The sequence below is a fragment of the Amia ocellicauda genome, chromosome 22 (genome assembly GCF_036373705.1).
Source record: "Amia ocellicauda isolate fAmiCal2 chromosome 22, fAmiCal2.hap1, whole genome shotgun sequence".
Classification (NCBI taxonomy): Eukaryota; Metazoa; Chordata; class Actinopteri; order Amiiformes; family Amiidae; genus Amia; species Amia ocellicauda.
The window spans coordinates 7,912,988-7,929,437 of NC_089871.1; the positions used below are offsets into that span (position 1 = coordinate 7,912,988).

The 16,450-nt window shown below is 43.5% G+C and overlaps 1 protein-coding gene and 1 long non-coding RNA gene across 2 annotated transcripts in view; both read right to left on the reverse strand.

The window, feature by feature from the left end:
• LOC136718291 (calcium-binding protein 8) overlaps positions 1-1,285 on the reverse strand; it is a 47,515-nt gene extending 46,230 nt beyond the window's left edge. Inside the window, exon 1 of the mRNA XM_066695976.1 lies at positions 927-1,285. The gene's annotated coding sequence lies outside the window, so the exon portion shown is untranslated. The remainder of the gene's footprint in view (positions 1-926) is intronic.
• A 3,747-nt stretch (positions 1,286-5,032) lies between these two features.
• On the reverse strand, positions 5,033-8,865 carry LOC136718012 (uncharacterized). The gene is made up of 2 exons (XR_010805253.1): positions 8,778-8,865; positions 5,033-5,787 (listed from the first exon to the last, which is right to left on the reverse strand). It is a non-coding gene; the product is annotated as an uncharacterized LOC136718012 (long non-coding RNA).
• Positions 8,866-16,450: the final 7,585 nt, after the last annotated feature.

Genomic DNA, 16,450 nt, shown 5'->3' on the forward strand with positions numbered 1-16,450 from the left:
TTTGCTTTGTATTTGATATTAACATTTTCAAATTGCTCTTTGTGTGAATGCTTAATTTGAATAGAGGATTTAATTAGATTACTGCACTTTTGTGAGTCTGCCAAGAAATCACCAATAATGATAATAATGAGCATGCATTGAGGGGATCTTAAAATGCCAAACCATTCTGCTCTTTCTCGGCTAGGAATAAATGAATGGCTAAATAAAATCAATGCCGACTTACTTTCAGCACATAGCAGCGCCCATTTTACATTGACATATCACATAATGTACTGATAAACGAGGGTGGTGGAAAAATAATTATAATAATAGATTATATATCTGTCAGTCCTGATCTTTAATCTGATCCGCACACAAAACGATTTGGACAGAGGTACGCAGCGGCACGTTTTCGGTAAGTTAGCACCACTCCACAGGATCAAGCCCCCCCATTTTATATATGTAAATCATGTCAGGCACCACCGTGTCAATACTGTATTTAAAGTGACACGTCAATATATCATTTATCAATTTGATTACTCACCAGGGAAAGTGCGGGCTGTGGCGGGGAGGGGGCGACCCACGGCCTTGAGCTTTTCTACCCACAGTTGCAAACTACAGGGGGCAAGTGCATTGGGGGGGCATCTGTTTCAATCAGCAGAAACACAGAAGTGGTCACAGGGGATCACAACGAGGTGAGTGAAGTGAAACACGGCCCCCTTCCTTATACGAATCGCCCATGCCTTTTTATTTTATTTTATTTTTTTAAGGTGTTGGACCCATTTCCACTGCATGGCCAATGCCAACAGGTGAGACCAGCCTTGGAGGACCAGTGTGAGAGGAAGGCATGACTGCTGCCGGGCATCCTATCCCCTCTCACAGCAATGCAGTGAAGGAGTGCCATTATACCCAAGATCTACATTTGAATTGGGGCTTTAACGACTTACCTTTGAAGGTAATCTTGTCTCCCCGAAAGCGATTATCCCAGTCTTCCCAGTCTGATGCCCAACGCACAAGAGAATGATTATATAGACCCGGCTGGGGAGATTTGCGCACTTCTCTGCAAGTCAGATCCCAGTCTTCCTCTCTGCCCGGCTCTGGTTATTGCTCCATCCCTACGCACGGCTGAAGAAGTGCTCCGTGTCTCCGGCGGCAAGTCCATGTGGATTGTGCGGGTCTGTCTAAAGCCCCATCTCGCACCTGAGCAATGGAGTTACCCTCACCCCCCAACTCCCATCAATGTGAATGTCCTTTCCGTTTATGCTCTATCCCCATAGTCGAAGTTGAACAGAGATCATCCTTTTCTTTTCTTGTCTTCTTCTTTCCCCCCCCCTCTCTTTCCTCCCCAGTTTACTCCAGCGTCACAGATGCTAGGGAAGAATAAAATCCTCCCACCCTGCTCTGAATTCAGAGCACCGGTGTGTCTATTGGAGAGCAGCAGCTCCGGGGCGCATTAATAACCCTGTGGGTACATACATCCACACGGCGCAATACCGGCTCTGTCTCCCACTGTTGCCGTTTTCAAAGAGTGGGGGAAAAGATGCGCATTTTCTTCTTTATAATCGCTATAGTTACAGAGCCCGAGCATCCCCTGGCAGTGTGTTTAACCCGTGCATCGCTACACCGGAGGAGCGCATCGCCTAAAACGATGGTCATGAGTCAACTGGCTCTGCCTACAATCTGTTACGTTTGTGTTCCCCGTCAATGGCAGGTGGAGTGAGATGCCTCTGCTTTGCATGATAATAACCCATCTCCCCCAGATCACTTGGACATACTCTGATCGACTGTGGGAGCAGTGCACAGCCTGGCCAATTTGCTAAACATCTGGACAGATGCGTGTCAATATCTTTCACATATTGCACCATCTCCTGGGACGACAACAAGCTATAATCTAATGCTGATAATAATAATAATAATAAAAATAATAATATGAATCAACATAACCCGCTTAATAAATCAATTTGGGATTTATGATGAGCTATTACCGTAGTGTAGACAATACAGTGTGTGTTGGTTTCTGTTCAATGAGACCATCGCACTGGACATGTTTTGCGGCACAGCACGCATTACACGACTGGACTGGTGGAAACGGTCAGACCCGAAGCAGAATCGCATGCTATTGTGTCTGCGGTTATTATGGCCGACCTTATTCCGCCCCAGTGTGTGGTCTGTACTCTGTCAAAGGTTTAAAATAATTAAAAAAAAAACCTGGAGCACAACCTGTTCCTTTTCATCCCAGTCTACACCCGCTCAATACGGGCTCCCTTTGATGCGAGCTGGCTTTTATCGGGCTTAAAAAGGACAGCGGTGTGCGTTTAGGTGGAAAAACGAGCGATTAAACCAGTTTTGGGTTGTGTTGTTGTAGCCCACTGTAGTCTTTTTTTAAATGCAAGTTGCGGCTGCCCCTGTACAGGCCGCCCCGGTGCGGAGCTGCGCGGCTCCTGCGGGTCCAGCACCGTCCTGTGGTACCTGCGCAACAAAGCATCAGCAAAAGATTTGATGAATAAATAATAACGAACTACATTTGTATATTGGATGAAAATATATTATGATCAAAAGTATAATAATAATAATAATAATAATAATAATAATAATAATGCAGTTTGGTCTCCTTTCAGGTCGATGTACCACTCATATATGCATCCGACACATCTGCACTGACACAGCATTTGCGAATAAATAACTTTTTTGTTTTAGGAAAACTTCAACTATGCCAGCGCCGACCCTAAAGTGGGGTGAGGTGGGGATGGTGGATAGAAACTTCTCTTGCAGGGTTAACGGCTCTTACCAAGGTACCTAACTAACCCAGCTGGGACTAATGCTCCACCATTCCCATTTCCCAATTCCCCACTCTTATGGTCAGGTTCCAGTGGCCATGTTTAGGTGCACCTCGGCCTGTCTGTTTGAGTCCAGGGTGTGTCCACTGTAGCTCAGGTGCACCTATGTCTGTGCACAAACCCCTCTAGGTGGAAGTACCTTTACGTCACCATACGTAGCCGGACACAATGTCACTGCATTTCTACAGCTTAACTACAACAATGGTGGCCTCCCAGTTGTTAATGGACAAGCAGAGTAATTTGTCACTTAGAAGCTTTGCATTGGGTGTGTGTGTGTCTGTATAGGCTATAATAGTGTTTATTACAGTAAGTACAGTAGGTTACAACAGTTACATACAGTCAAAATGTAATGAAAAGATCATTTGATAATTGTTTTATTTTATTTTTAGTTGTGTCATTTAAAAGAATATAAGCTGCCACAAATGTTGTCATGAGACACGTTTGAATCTGTGGGCATCACTGAGGTATCAACCCATGACACTGACTGTATAACCCCATTCAAGTCTTGTAATTCTGTCGAGGTATTATTTACTGTCAATAATGCATAGCCAATTGAAATGGAAAGGAAATGTACCAGGTTTTAGCCAAGAAAGATTTAGATTTAGTGCAATGACATGGATTCATGACTACAAGAGTGTCACTTTAAATGAAAAAAAGACAGATCAAAAAAGCTATGATCATGGTACTAGCAAATTCTAAATAAATAGATACCTAAGAGCTAAGAAAATAATTGGTTACTCATCAGTGCTGGTAAACAACTCTAATTCAGCAAATCAACTGGTCATTAATTACTTAGATAAATGAGCAGAGATACCAATCTTAATATATGCAGCACACATACAAAAAAAAACACTAACTCTACAGTCTGACATTTTCAAGCATGGGGAAAACTCCAGGTCTCATTATTTAAACCTCCATTAATAGTAAATAATGTGAGAAAGATCATTATTCAGTGGAGGCATTAATAAAACATGTCCTGCAAATTGAGCCATGCAAATTCTCGTTGTCTCTAGAATTAAAAGGTGCTTCCAAGGTAGAGCCCAGAGGGACACAACGCAGGCCACCAGGAACAGTAGGGTGGAAGGATTTCAGTCTTGATTTGCAAGTCACATAAGAGCTACAGAAACACGTAGCAAAATAGGAAAGGGTCTATTTTTGGGTATATCTTATGCTTGTTTGTGATGCATCAAGCAGAGCACAGGAACAAGTGATTAAAAGCTTGAAACAGAAAGATCCCGAACTGGCAGCAAATGAGACAATCACCAGGAGGATTACAGACGTTGTTAATTTGGGAAACTCGAATCAATAGTTGGAGATGGCTACCTGTACCGTATAGGAGTCTGTGTAGGTATCTCTCCAGTGCTGGTCTGGTGCCAACTGCCTTTGAGTTGAGCTCTGTTCTGGCAGGACTCCAGCGCTATACTCTTCAACATTTCTCACTCTAATGTGCTGCAATCTCTTGTTCTGTGGAAGAATGCATTTGCACAATTCAGTGGCCTGACTTCCTCTCTCAGACTAATGCATCTCAGGTTTTGTACTCGCAGAACAACATCCAAGCGACAACTGACAATTTGCTAGATTTTGCTCGAATCTGCCGCCCCAGCTTCGTATTTCACAGAAGTGGTGGATAGACCTTCACACTGAGGTCAGGACCGCACCATCACCGAAGACTAATCTGTTCAGACCGTACCTGTAATACAGCGGCCTGATCTCCCGGGCCACTCAGCACTCTTGCTATTATGCACTTTATTTAAGTGTTCTCACTTGTGCTCCAGCTTACTGATGTATTGTTCGCATTATTGTTTTACTGCATCTCCTCCTGTGCCTCCCTTCCTTTAGCACTTACCTGGGATGTAACTGCATTATGTCTGTACTTTTTACCTCTTTGTACCACGATGTGTACTTACTGTATTTTGTACTGCTTGTATTACTGCGCTTTGGTAATGCTTTAAAATGTTTCTTGTGTGAAATGTAAAGCGTCTAAAGATGTCTGCTAATAAATAAACACAATAATAATAATAATAATAATAATAATAACCCTGTCTTCTTTCCCAATATAAAACATCCATCCATCCATCCATCTTGGAAACCGCTTATCCTGGTGAGGGTCGCGGGGAAGCCAGAGCCAATATAAAACAATATACACTAAATAAATATACAAAAACACAAATGCACTGAAATTTAAAACCTGGACATTTGAAAAATCACAGGCTATCAAGTTTAAAGCGCTTTTATTCTCCTTTTTGTTGAGTACAAATGTTTGTTTGATCGCTACATTTGAAGTTTGGAGCTTCTTGGATGTCTATTCTACGCTCCCCACCACAGCAACCACTGTATTTGTCAAAATAAACCAATTTAAAATGATATTTTCTTTGCATAAGTGAAAGCAGCACTGGGGCGGAAACTTTCTTAAGAGAAAGATCCAAGTCAGAGTATGTAACGATGCACGATATTCTCTAATGACACTGAACACATTGTGCTGCTGGAATATGTTGTTAGTCCACAAAGTTGTGATGCTTATAGAAGGAGGTTTTATTTTCAGTGCTTCAGGTTTATGTGACTTTTATGTGATGTTTCTTTCTGACATACTGACAGTGTACAGATCGGCATTGTGACCCTGATTAACATAGATTTGCCAGATCTGGTGAGGAAAAGAAAATCCCACAAGCTGACACCATGCATTTGAAGTATGGGACAATTTTACATGTTCCAGTAAATAACACCAGACTAAACTGTCAGCTGCTGCGGCCTGCTTCCTCGGGTCGACTGGAAGATTGCCGGCTGCGAAACGAAGGAGAGACAGTAGAGCATCTGTCCGTGACGATTATTGAGCTACTGCCTGCAGAACAGACCCACCGGGCTTCTTTCTCGCAACGACTCCCTCGGCGGCAGTAAAGCCCTGACTGTAGGCACCCACAGCTCGTTTATCAACACACGCCGGGATCAGAGACAAACAGAACAAATGAATCACCTGTGAAAACAAAGACCGCATTAGGGAGGCCGAGAGAAATATGGTACTTTGCACATCATTAGCAGCAGCTCTGAAGAGACATGACACTGAATCTTTTTCTTTCTTCTCCCTTTGTCTTCTAAGAGGTTTACGGGCAAATTTACGACATGAGTATAACCCAGAGGTTGGGGCTATTTTTCTCTTCTATCCCGCAGCTCATTTTCAAAACTACTTATTTGGTTCCTCTTCACGCTAGACTATTACAGAAAACAAAACTGCCTTGTGCTTCCCCATTTGAAACACACTGCTGTCAGAAATGGCTGCCTTCTCAGAGGGATTTCAAAGGGAGGAATATGCATCAAATATTTACAACTCCCAACTCTACAGAAAGTCGTGTGGAAGGACTACAGAGGACTTGTTTATCAGACTGGAAATAAAGACAGATGACACAGTCCTTTGGTCGCCTGAAAGCCGCTTATTGCTTTTTAACTGGGTGGGTGCACAAACCAAGAGAATCATGGGTAAATGGGCTATAAAAGGAGCAGGGTGTCATCAGATGCAAGAGAAGGGGCCTGTAGACTGAAGCATCTCTGAGAGAGAGGGGGACAGTTTTTCTTTTTTAATTCCCGTTTGCTTTTTTTCAATTTTCAATTCCTGTCTTTTCCCTCTTCTGACCCTCTCACATCTCTTCCTGCTTGTCTGCTTTTTCCGCCTGGATGCACTCGCACCCCTCAAGCTCAACCTCTCCAAATCGAATCTCCTCTTTTTCCCCCCACTCTTCCTCACCCTCTGCTGACCTCCCCATCTCGATCCCCTTGGAATCCACCACACTCTCTCCTTCTTCCGCTAAAAATCTAGGAGTCACCCTCGATCCTGCGCTCTCCTACACCCAGCACATCACCACGCTGACACGCACCTGTAGATTCTTCCTGAGCAACATACGCCGGATCCGTCCCTTCCTCACCGACTACTCGACTCAGCTACTTGTCCAGCCACTGGTCCTCTCCCGTCTGGATACTGCAACTCCCTCCTGGCCGGCCTGCCTGCAACTACTACCCGCCGCTCCAGCTCATCCAGAACTCTGCGGCTCGTCTGGTATTCTCTCTGCCATGATTTGCACACGCTACTCCACTGCTCCGCTCCCTCCACTGGCTCCCGATACCGGCGATATTCAGTTCAAGACATTGACCCTCACCTACCGCTGTCTCGACCACACTGCACCAAGCTACCTTCAGACACTCGTCTCTCCATACATCCCCTCCAGACCACTGCGCTCCTCCAGTGCCAGGAGACTAACTCTGCCTCCTCTCCACTCTCCTTCCTCCAGAGCCGCTCCTTCTCATCCCTCGCCCCTAAATGGTGGAACGACCTGCCCACCGAAGTCAAAACAGTCCTTGACCTCATTCCGGCGCTTACTCAAGACGCATCTTTTCCGACAGTACTTGTAATATTAGTCCTCTATCCCTGCTAGATAGCACTTCACAGTTTTTATTATGCTTCTTGCATTCTTGATTGTTTTCCTCCTTGCTCCCTTTCCCGTAGCCCTCGTCTGTAACCCTACATCTTGACAGCACTTAGCTTTCACCATCCAGGATGTAGGAAGTCACTTATTGTACTTGTGTAAATTGTAAATTGTAAATTGGAATTTGTAAAATGTATTTTGAATTGCTGTTTTAGCTAAATTGAATTTGTAATGATTGATGCCTTGTACTTCACTGTATTTCTGCACTTTGTTTGCACTTATGTTGTAAGTTGCCCTGGATAAGGGCGTCTGCCAAGAAATAAAAATAATAATAATAATTAAACTATTTTTGATTATTGCCAATAAGTGGGACATTGTTTGTTTTGCCACACCCTGCTTAAAGGGATTGATACACTACTAATAAATTAGGTGATGCTCATTTCCACAGTTTTATTTCCATGGTCATGTACAAATTGTATACTGTATATATTGTTGTTAGCCCTCTGGGCTGCTCAACACGTCTGTTTCAGCTTCCAGCTCCACTGGTGTGTGATGGGCCTCCCCCAGTCTCTCTCCTCCTGCATGGCACCCGAACCCGACTGTGATGCAGATTTGGGTCTGGCCCCTGAAAGGGACCGTTAGGGCTGTCAGCCTCTGTGGTTTCCACTCTCTGGCATGCAAAAGCTTTGTTTATGCGCTTGCAATATGGCTACCTCTGGCAGGCTGCCTATGAATTCTTGCACTCTATAATTGCACTCTTGGATTTGAAGGTGTTTGGTGGTGTTTTGGGTGCACTCATCAGACAAGAGAACTTCAAATCACATCATTAAAGGTTAATGAATTGTTACAAACCAACTTCCAGCAGGGCCACTTTATCATGTGCGTTGTGTGAATACCAGCCGACGTGTCAATCAAATCGAACACATTTCTTAAATAATACTGCACTATAATAAAGAGTTTAATATATCAATTTTTGGTGCCGTCTTCGGGCTGTCCTTGGGCGAAACTATTTTGGTTAGGCTAAGAAAGGCACAAGAACTTTTAGTGCTTTAGAAGAATGCGATTCCAATTCATTTTATGAGACCGTTAAGGTTGGAGACCTTTAACGAGAGTGCAGGCTAATCTCTTTCAAAACCCCCCAAAAAAGCCTCTGAATGCTCAAAAACATTTTATTATCATAATGATCAAATCTGGGTTCAACAGAAAATAAGTCGTGGGGTTTGTTTTGAAGTTTACCACTGGTCTCCAAAAATGTCCCTAACTTCCCCTCATGTGTGCCATTGTGTGAATGTGATACAAATGAGGCATGTATGAGAACTTCCCTTCCCTTTCTTTCTTGAAGATCAATGCAGTGCTCCCCCCATACTTGGAGATCAGGTCACATTGTTGAACCAGGTGTCGGGTTAATTTATTAGTTTAAAGATGGCCACCTGGGATGATATTATATTTAAATAAGATTATATAAACAGGATTCATTTACATTAAATAGCCAGGGGTTCATTTAATTAACAAAATGTACAGTGTGTTTTGAGAGTGATGATTAACTTACCATATACAGTATATTTAGTAGTCACACAAACATTGGTTTTCCCAGTCAAACATACGAAGATTGGGAATCTGAAAGACACAATGGCATTTTTTTGCTTTATATGAATATCTATAATATTTGATAGATTTCTGTAGTCGCAAGACACTCAGACAGACTGTGGCTTTTCAGACACATCCCTGCCTGAACACTAGCAATCTTGACAGCGATGGCCCTGCACTTATAACTTGAAAGCTTGTGGAGGTGGGGGGGAATCTGCTTTTGAATGAATGAATGAATACAAAGTTCTGATTTAAAAGAAGGTGCTGTATAACACTACCCCAAAATGTGGGTTTGATTTTGTAGCCCAGGATGCATTTCTTTCACTTTGTTCATTGTCTAACTATTGCAATTCCCTCTTTTCAATGAACACCCATATCAAGAGGCTGGTCTGCAGTGACATGTGATTTCACATGGTGATGGGAGAAAGCTGTGACTCGACACAATGCAGATCTCTTTCAAATACCCACCGGTCTCTTCCACAGTATTTCCAAGGCCATTAGCAAATGCTTCACATCTCAACGTATACCTAGAGAATTGTCTGCGATATAATACTCCATTAATTACCATCAATTCACACAAATTAAAGACCTTGGTGACCACAAGCCAGCCCATTAAAATAGCTTTCAGCAGGTGGAAAACAAAAGGCATGGCAAGGAAGCAAACGACCGGTCGGGCTGCTCTCTTCAGAACCTTTTAGCGATGCTTTACTCTAAGCCATGGTGTGTAACCTCACAATGAAAGCGTGCCACAGACATGTGAGTGGTGCACTCATGTGTGACGACCCTGGAGAGTCCATCTGTTTACCATGTGGAAGCTGTTGACCACACAGCCTTCGGAGATCGCAGGCCGCGGCACCTGGTGTCCAAAAAAGCAGCGCAGGGCACCGGAGACTGGGCGGTTCACACTGACGGAGCCACACGGTGCCATCTGCTGATGCCAGGTCTACCCACGAATAATGCTCGGTGGCTCCCCCGAGTGTGGGCCACCACTCGAGTAACTCTGAAACACACTGCTGTTGCTAATTAGAAAAATAAAATGATCAACGAGCTCCCCATTGCAAAGACATTCATTTAAATGTGTTCCTATAAAACACACTGCATAGACACTTTAATAAATATATATTCAGTCCTAAAACTCATTAGTATTCTAAAGGTAGATCTTTTGTTTTTTACAGGGCAACCTAATTAAGTACTACAGAGGATACTTTTAAAAAATATACATAACATTCTCAGCCCGGACTTTACTTCTACATCCTATCCTCTCACGTCTTCTGTTCACCGCTAATCTCACCATTTGCCAGATTACGGATATCCTTTCTTCCCCCCACTTATAAGAAATGTTCAGTTTTTACAAAGTCGCCGTTTACCCTAATGCATTCTAATCTGCAATTAGAATCTGCTCCCCATCTCCTGAAGCCTGTATTTAAGATTAATAGGAGCACATGCTGGTTTGGGACTTGACGTGAATGCTTAACCAATGCACCAGGAATACCAATTGATTTAACATCGAGTGGGATAAGGCGTGAATCGCTGACACGTGTGAGAGAACCGCACGAATCCGGCAGATAACTCCATTGTGGTTCGATTAACAAGGGGGAAATGTTAAATATGATGCATTCAGTAGAGCGATTGGTTTTGACGTCATTTAGAAACATGATTTTCAATCAAATGATTCAGAAGAGTGTCTGAAATAGATTTACTTAGGTAGGTAATGAAAAAAACAACCAATCAGTTCCCAGAAGGCCTGTTGGGCCAAGCATTTTGACACTCACTTCGTCTTCTCTGGCACAACTGCAAAAGTGAGCAGTGCCGTGCCGTGGGTGTCTGTATTCAAAGCCTGGTCACAAACAGTTAAACCAATTTCGGTGATGAGGAGAAGGGAAAGGTTTATTTTCCAGACAGGGCACTAGTCTTTACTCTGGCGGATACAGGCACAGGGCAATGTATCTGAGTCGAGGCAATGATTAAGTTGTTGGACCCTTCCACCTCTCTTAGCGAGGTCATTTACTCACTCACCTCAGCTTACTTACTATCAGTCTATCAAATACAGGAGGGAGAAAAGCATTTTTCTCTCTCTCTTTCTCCTTAAATTATCAGTTCAAGAAATATATAAAATCATTTCCACTGGTGCATCAAAAATTCTCAATACATGTGAGAAAGCTGCCATACTTCCGTTTGGTTGCAAATTGTAAAGAGCAGCTGTGAGTTTTGACGTGGAAGGCACTGTACATAAATCTAAACAGATTTATACAGATTCTTAGACAATACTTGTGCGGTTTTGTTGTTGTGTTTGAAAATGAGTGGATGCAGTAGCAAATTGTTATTTATGACTTTACTTTCCTTTTCTGGCACCACTTTCACCACTTTTTTTACTGCTTTCACTTGGTAACTTTCCAAATGTACCTTCCCAGATCTCTGGTGAAATAAGACGGTGTCCGTATTCAACAAGGTGGGGTGGCGCACAACCGCACAATGTGGTTCAATCCCGTTCAGCATCATTCTTCACGAGATAAGGTAGGATCGGTGGGTTTGATTTAATATCTTCCCTTGCTGTGTCGACTGAAGAAATGATGTGAGCGGATTATGCGCTTCACTGCTTCCCTTCACATCTGTAATAGTAATTGGTAATAAATAGGCACAATGCACTGCACAGGTGATTAGAGGACTAGGCCAGATAGAGTTAAGGATTTTTTTTGTATGCGCCGAAACAGACTCACCGGCTCATTAACCGCAGTGAAAGCGATTCCATGTGGAGTGAATGAGAATATGAAAACCCTTTAGTCTCGTTTCTGAGAGGATTACCATGGCGTCTAAGTGGAAAGTACAGAAGTCGTCCCGTTTCACGCGTCTCCCTCTACATAGAGTAGCGGACAAGAGTCTCACTGGCGCGGCTAGGATCGCGGGTTAAGGCCAGGCTTTCTGGCTGTGGTTCAAGGCTCTGAACGGCTTTTTTTGGAAGGCGTCTCTGTATAAGACAGGGCTGACTAGCGACTGCCAATAGGATCAGCAGATTTCAAACACCCTGCGAAATAAGCCTTTGATCTTCAATTAGATTAGCAATGTGAATCAACTGGAACACAACGGCGCTGTCAGGAAGAAAAAACAGGAAAACACGGCCGATACTCCATCTGATATCTCAATCCCCTGCCAAAAGTAATCCAATTACAAATTAGTAAAGGCTGCTTTGCCTTTGTAGCACTCGGATGCAGTAGCATTTTAGATTCCACACCCGATGCCAATAAAATGCCTACGAATCTCGTCTGAAATAAAAGACTATAATAGTAAAATTGGGACATAAATCATGGAATGGCAAGCAAATGTTGGTTTAGAGTAAAAGGCCACTTCTGGTTGAGGCTCACCAGCTGGTATCTCTCAGGCGTCTGGGGATAGTTGAGCTCACACCACCAGGATACTTCACACAGCGGCATTGTGCCAAAGCAAGCAGACCAGCAACACTCAGTGAAATGATACCTAGTCTATATGTGGATATAGATCTGATTTCATGAATAAACACAATTGGTCCCTGTTTTTGATGGACAGCCACTTAATTTTGTCCTGAATTTTTGGATCCCCCTCGCTGCCCACAGCTATTCTAGTGCAGTAGCAAATCCCATCATTTCCAGGCCATACTGCAGCCTATATCCCTTATGGTAATACAGCCTGCAGTGAAACACAATGGAGTGCTTTGCCTTATCTCCATCTTTGCGTTTCTGTACACTGCCAAGGCCGAGCAAAATTCATAGATGAATCCGATCTGGTTATCAATCTAAAACACCAATAATTCCACTTGAGCCGGAGAATCATTTTGGTAATGACTTATTCGGTATCCAGGGAAATATTAGCTCAGAGGCGATGCCTGTGTCGTCACTTCCACATGCTTGCTGATATTATAATCGTGAAGCACTGAGATTTTAGGATTAGACTCAGCGGGAAAACTAAGGAGGTAGTCATGATGATTACAATGCAGGACCATCTCTCAATACAAACGGACAATCATTGCAAGAAAGCAATCATCGGCCGGCCACTGCTGCACTGAAGGTAAGCAGTCTCTTGCCAATGAAACATGTCAACATGAAGAAAGACTAAGTGCTGAACAGGTGTAAACTCCAGCCACCAAGTCTGAGCTCCTAATGGCCGAGTTGATCTCTATACTGTATTATTTTGGAAAGTTTATGTGGCTGTCAACATGGAGGCGTGTCACGAAGGCAGTATTTCTTCGTCTAAGAATTGGATGCTTGTCGTCCTGCTTAAAATATGGATTTCTCTCCCACCTGAGGGTCAGGCAGGGGAAATGACACACAGAATCCAATCTGGCATATTCACCCGACTGGACAGAGGCAATACATTAAAATACAAGAGTCTCAGTTTACAGCCCAGAGAGAGTCCTCCTGGCTAATGACAACAGGCAACTTACTTTGTGTTCAGATGTCTAATGGTTTCCACACGACGCTTCCTTTACGTTGCTCCGATGATGTTGGGCTTGATCATAAAGATACACTACAAACTGCAGATCTCGGCCACTGATGTTTTATTCATTCTGATAAAAGAGGGAGGAAGAGGCATAAAAGGGATACAGTGGGTCCATTGGTAAATTAACACTGAAGGAAGGGAAATTAAATTTAACTCCATTTTACCACAAAGAGAAGCAACAAAGCTGGACCGACATCAACTTTTTTTTACCCCCTAAAAATGTTACACTGTCCAACTTTGATGCAATGTGCAATGGATTAAGGCAGTGGTTCTGAAACCCTGGCCCTGGAGACAACGCTGTCTCCTAGACCTTTTTAAATGATTGACCAGTGTGAAACAGTTGAAGTCATTGACTTAATGACTGATGTAAGTTCCCCAGAGCTGGAGCTAAAACCAGAAGACATGAGGACCAGGATGACCAGGGCTGAGATCGAGACCCACAGGATTAAAGGATGTTGTATCACTTTAACAGATGGATTTGAATGTCCTCTCATTTGCCGAACTGGGAAGTTTAAGCCATTGCTGGTTTGTTTGATTGTTGATCTGGTTCTCACTTCTGTCTGGATGAGGTTTAAATGTTGGGTGTTTGGAAGTGGGATTTGTCACATCCACTTAGTGCCAGCATGCTGCTGTGTTGGGTCCCTGCTCTGCTCCTGCCATATCCCATCACTGCAGCAGTCATTCACATGTCCTCATTAAAACCCACTGTGTTATTGTTATTCATGGATGTCTTGATAACTACATGACAACATGTCTACATTCATGTTGCTTAATTCCTACATTGTGTGTGTGTGTGTGTGTGTGTGTGACACTCTGGGATCATCACTCAGCTTGTGGATTCATGCTGCTAAAAATCAACAACCACCACCACCACAACTTGGAATCAAAAGTCATCAAATAGTTAGACAGCAGCTAAAAGACATTCAATCCCGTTAATTATGCCACACATTCTCATTTGCTTCTCTTTCTACTGCAAGACATCACCAGGCTGGAATACATGTTCAGTCACAATTACATTCAGGCTGCATGAAATCATGGTTCATAAAATTGCATGAATCCATTTGCTCAAAGTCATGGCACATCCTCGGCGAGACTTCATTGTCAGTGTCAGAGGAAAGAGCGCTAAGCACATTATCCAACGAGCAATCAGTGTTCATGTGCGGCGCGGGGCGGTGAGGAATCGGCCCCCGTGCAAAGCAGCGCTCTCTTGCTGTTCTAATTACATTACACTGCTGGGTAACAACTCATCGCTGGGAAAATGTAATAAAAGAGACCGAACCATTAGATACACATAATTGTAATTAGTCTGTGGCATTCCAGCACTTTCAATCATAAGTATGTGTGAGAAAATTTGAATCCTCACGGCATTAAATCAAATAGAAACAACATTGTATTACAATAATTAAAGCACAATACATCACAACCATCACCCCAAGGTGATGCATTGCACATGTAACGCACAACACCCGCGATTCAGGCAGTTCTCGAATGTGCGGTCCCATAGTCAAGTTTCGTTTCCGCGCCAGAGGATGATGGACCAGTAGCTCTAAAATATCAAGCAGAAACAGTCAGGACACGGTTGCCCTACCTATCATGTGTTTATCCTATTGTGCCCATGCAAGGGAATATGCAAGAAGTCCCAGAACTGAAGATACAATGTGTTGCACTGAACATTAATTAACTTATGGAAAGCAGAATGTCATTCACTGCTGCTGTACAATTCACACAGTTGGCATCAAAGGCGAGTGGCCGGGTTGAGAGCAAAAGATTAATATGGGTTTCAGTAAATATAATTAGGGTTGTGAAAGCTTAGGGGGACCAAAAACAATTAACAATTTGGCCCAGGCAGTTGTACTCCTCGAGACAAGGTCCTTTTCTAATAGGCCTTTTACTGCGGCTGTTCAAAGTGATGACATGTTTGCATTTTCTCAGAATTTTGTTTTGTTTTGTGAGTGTGGGGTTGGCTTGGTGTAGAGTTTGGTCATGGTTTACAATCCATCAGACAAAACAACAAAGCACAGACATGGCCTTAGTGGGGGCGTGAGCTTCTCAGTCCCCAGTAGTTCAGAGAGAAGACACAAAATCAATGTCTTTCAGAGAATACGGCCGAGTTCAAATAATAACGCTGTGCAATTTACTACTGGAGGGATCGGCACAGGACGGCGGAGTACAGTGGAGATTAAGTGGGGCTTTCTGGTCGAGACACAGTGTCATAAACGTGGGATCATTCTAAACCGGCTCGAGAGGTGTGAGGTGAAAGATGGGCCGTGAGTTCAGAAGACCGCCAAACCTAAATCCTGTCGAGGGACACATTCTGCACTGTGCGATTAGGATTGGCAGGCAAACTGCGGGGATAACACAGGCAGGGCAATGTGCCGTGAGAGGTCACAATGTTTCCAGCGTTCAGCACAGGAGCCGGCCTTGTTGAGCGGCTTGGTAACGCATGGGGCTCAGATGCATCGGATGGAAACGGAGGACAAATCGAATCGATTGCAACAAAATCAAACGAGGAAACGCATCAATATCTCAAACCATCCCGCTCCCCCGATCGGGAATGGTGGCGATGGTGGACAGAAATGGAATTGGCAAGGAATGTAAAAAAGTTGATAATTGTGTGTGTGGGGGAATCAAACAGGAAAACTACTACGACTTAGATCCTATGAACTCCACGTTACGATGAAACCAGAGGACAATATGGGGGGTTTGAGGGCCCAAAGCACAGACATGATTAAAATAAAAACAGGCAGCAGTTTCTTCCCGGAGTGTCTCTGATATACGGCAAGTCTTTGTTCTCAGTACTGCTGAGCTCACAGTTAGGCACAGAGGATAATACATCCAAACTTTTTAATGCTCCACCATAAACCGAAAACAAAACCAATATAAAAGATAAAAAAACATTCTATGCTACATTTAATGCTTAGGGACTCAGAGGACGACACACATTGGGTATGCACATCAGTCTCACCTTGTTAAAAACTGAACCAGAGTGCCAAAACTGTCTGTAGATGAATCGTTAAGCCTACTGAGTAGTAGAACGTGTTGCACCACTTTTTCCCATTATGACAACGGTTTTCTACGTAGGAGTCCAGAGCTCTAACTTTCCATGCGTCTGCCTCCATTCGCTGTGCGTCTGCGGCCCTCGATGTGATCTAGGTGCCTTTAACT